Source organism: Hyaena hyaena, unplaced genomic scaffold, assembly GCF_003009895.1.
Source record: "Hyaena hyaena isolate Hyena2069 unplaced genomic scaffold, ASM300989v1 scaffold_263, whole genome shotgun sequence".
In the NCBI taxonomy this organism is placed as follows: Eukaryota; Metazoa; Chordata; class Mammalia; order Carnivora; family Hyaenidae; genus Hyaena; species Hyaena hyaena.
This window is the reverse complement of record NW_024080897.1, coordinates 586,962-590,584: the sequence shown is the minus strand read 5'-3', so window position 1 is coordinate 590,584 and position 3,623 is coordinate 586,962. Positions and strand designations below refer to the sequence as shown.

Here is a 3,623-nt window from a genome sequence, read left to right as displayed (position 1 = left end):
TGTAAAACAACAGGATGTTTGGGCTTTGCAGAAGGTCAGTGCCCGGGATGCCTCGGAAACACCGTCTACGGGTGTAGGAAGCAGCCTTGACCCTGGAAAATAGTCCCCAGGGAGCTCGCCGAGCCTTTACGGAGCGCCTTCTGTGTGCCAGGCTGACTCCGCGCCACGTGGTGGTAGGGTCCCGGGGCATTCCGGGGACCCGGGATCGCGGGGAGGCTGCGGTCCTGCCTCCAGGCCCTTGCCCGCCCTTCACCTCCGTGGGGACACACGTGCGCGGTCGCAGGCAGGCGCGGGTCGGCGGGAAGGGCCTGCCTCGCGGGGACAGGGGGCTCGCCCGCGGGAGCACGCCGCCTGCGGACGGCGGGGACGAGCCTGGGGGCCGAGCCCCCCGGGAGGCGCGGAGCAGCCGGCGCGCTCGGCGTCCCCGCGGTAGGTAACTGAGTCAGAAACGCCGATTACGTTGGAGAAAGTGAAGTAACGTTTACGCGGCGCCTAATCGTGGCTTGTAAAGAGCAGAGCGGAGTTCTGACGCAACCGTTTAACGCGACCAGGAAGAAACGCTCCCGGACGGTGACTGGGAAAAGACGGAAGGGGCGGACGCAAAGAGTTCAGTGATAGTCTACTTTAAAGGGAACTGAGAGGGCGCCGAAATAGCTCAGTTGGGAGAGCGTTAGACTGAAGATCTAAAGGTCCCTGGTTCGATCCCGGGTTTCGGCAGCGCTCTTTTTTACTCCAAATGGAATCAAATTTCCAACGAATCCCTGGCTCATCAATACCAGCCCCCTGGAGAACGAGAACTTGGCGGGTGAGCGAGCACGGGGCGGAAACGGCGACTCTCAGCGCCCCCTACCCCGGGACAGCGGCCGCGCCGCACCGCCACTTCCGGGGCGCCTTTCTGGCCGGAGTCCCGGGCGCTACTGCGCATGCGCGGCGGGGCTGGGGGCAGGGCACCCGGCTCCCCACCCGAGTTCCGCAGCTCCCGGCCCCCCGGCGCGCCCCGGGTGACTCGGGGGTGCGGCGCGTAGGGTGCTCGTACGAGCGCTCCGTCTGCCTCCTGGAGGACGAGACAACGTCACCCAAGCTTCCCTCCCCGAAGTAGCCCTACGTGGAAAGCAAGGCTGTGCTGTGCAACCAGGTGGCCCCGATCGGGCGTTGTCCGTAGGGGAACCGGGCGGCTCGGTGTCTCCGGCGAGCGGCGCACGCAGGGCCGCTCGGAGGCCGTCGTGTGGGTTGCTTGCCAAACGCGTGACCGCGTGGCAGCATCCCCGCTCTGTAAAGTCGACCCTCAACAACGTTATTTCGAGCGTAGGCCCGCGCTGCTCAAAGTGCGGTTCCCGGAACAGCGGCAAGGGCTTCACCTGGGAGCTCGTTAGAAATGCCAGCCCTGGGCCCCACGTCGGACCTGCAGTATCACAAACCGTGGTTTCCAGCGCTGGGTGTCTTAAGGAGCAGCCCTGCGAGTGAGATTCAAGTTCCAGGATCCACTTATGTAGACGTTCCTTTGTATTTCTAAAAGAGCCCTTTCCTAAGACTTTTTGTGAACAAGCCTTTTCCCTTTGCTGCCTTTTATCCTGCAGAGTCTGAAATAAAACTTAGCCACGTGCTCGAAATACGTCTTTTTCTGAGAGTGTTTGCTTTCACAGGGAGTGTGTGTGTTGGGGGTGGATCAACTCTCCTAGCTACCTGGGGGACTCCCCCCAACCCCTCCAGCGCTAATCGAGGTGGTGTGGAGTAAAAACAAAAAAAAGGAGGCCCGGCCTTTCCTCTGATCCTGTACTGTGTGGCTGCTGGGAGCTGAGCCAGGACCCAGGCAGAGCAGGTGCAAGGATGTAGCTATGAATTAAAGAAGGAAGAGACTTTGATTTGTTCAAGTCTCTGGAAAAGGAATGTGTAGTTTAGCAGGGTGTTGAGTTGCTGGTCACACGACAGCTGGTCACCAGCTGGTGGCACTTCCGCCGAAGTAGGTCTTGCACATCATCTGGTTCTATTGGTCAGACAGGGTGCTTCGTTTCGATGAAGTACTGTGTCCTCTCGGGTTATTAATTCATTCATCAGCTGGGTATTAACGACCTCCCGCCAAGTGCCAGAAATTATTACATCGTCATAAGTACCTAATAAGGAATGCATCATTATCTTCACACATAACAGTCCGTGTAGGATTGTAAAGATTAAACCTAATGCATGTCAGGCTTGTAACATCTGCCACCTCTTAAATGATACTGCACCGGAGTACTTGTTGGGGTGTTTGGCTAAGAGGGTGCATAAAAATGAGGGTTAGTTATAGGAAAAAACTAAAGGCCTTTCCTGGTTAATCTAAAAGGCTTTTGGGGCAAGAAGGCGTTGGTTGGGGCCGCAGAGGAAGATTTCTTGGATGGGGGCTGGGAGCAAACTGGGGTCCAAGCAGCTCTCCGCGTGTTAACTGCAAGGGGAATGGTGTGGGCGCTGGAGAGGAGAGGGGCTGTTCATTTCGGACTAGCCTGCGGAGCAGACGCTAAGATCAGGTATTTGCTCCTCGACTTTTGGCCCTGGGGGAGGCTACAGGCACACATCAGATTAGAAGTGTGAAAAGAGAAAGGTGAAAGGGGACAGTTTGGGCAGGCCCCCCCTGGCGCGTGGTTGTAAAGGGTTTTGCTGGCCTCGTGGGAGGAAGGAATGAACATGAAGAAGATAAGCAGCATTTCTAAAATGTTATAAATGTATATGCTTTAAAATAATTTCATAATATTTCTATACCACTTTTTTTTTTTTTTTACCTTAAGAAGTCAAGTCTAAAACTGTAATCGGATTATTCTTACTGCCTTTCATTGACGTGTTCTGATAGATGTCAAACACTGTCACTTCCCGGAGTAAAGGCTGAAAAAGACTGACATGACTTATCTCTTAGGGAGCCTCCTGACACCCATACATACCAGGACAGCTCTTTCTAACTGAGGAGGGGGCAAAGGGTCAGCCCTTACTTTGGGAAAGAAATACTTTCGATGGAAAGAATGCGATCAGCCTCGCACATTTATCAGTGAGCACTCAGTCCAGTTCTCTCCCGGCAGCGAAAAGGGTGTGAAGGTCTACTCTTGTGCCAGGTTGTTTATCCAGTGTGAAAGGGGAAAGACATCTTCTCAAATTTCCTTGGTACGTTTTTAGAAAGAAACCTGGGCCATCTGGCTCATGCGACAAATTTCTAAGGGACATACAAACGCATTGCTACATGACTGTTCATTTCTTAATTACTCTGGGTACTACATTCATTACAGGCCAGAATTAAGATAGAGTGAAGCTGTTATAATTGTTATATACAGTTGTTATATACAATTGTTATATAAATTGTTATATACAATTAGCATCTAATAATTCATTGGGGCCTTTTGTGCAATCAATATGTAAATACATTAACACCCATTTTATTAGTGTTGGGTTATTCGTCTATTTTAAACGCATGGTGGTTTGTAGCTGTGTTATATTCGTTGTCATATCTTGGATTTGCGTGATGTTGAGCCTTGGTCAGAAATACAACTCCCTGTTTGGAGTTGGAATTTCAGAATATGTGGCTCCTACATGATAATCCTTAATATGTGGTGTCTGGATGGATTACCTTGTGTCAAGCGTAGCTCACCTATCTAGCTGAAATC

At 52.5% G+C, this 3,623-nt stretch overlaps 1 non-coding gene across 1 annotated transcript; it reads left to right on the top strand.

The window, feature by feature from the left end:
* Positions 1-644: 644 nt before the first annotated feature.
* TRNAF-GAA lies at positions 645-717 on the top strand. The gene has a single exon. It is a non-coding gene; the product is annotated as a tRNA-Phe (tRNA).
* The last annotated feature ends 2,906 nt before the right edge of the window (positions 718-3,623 follow it).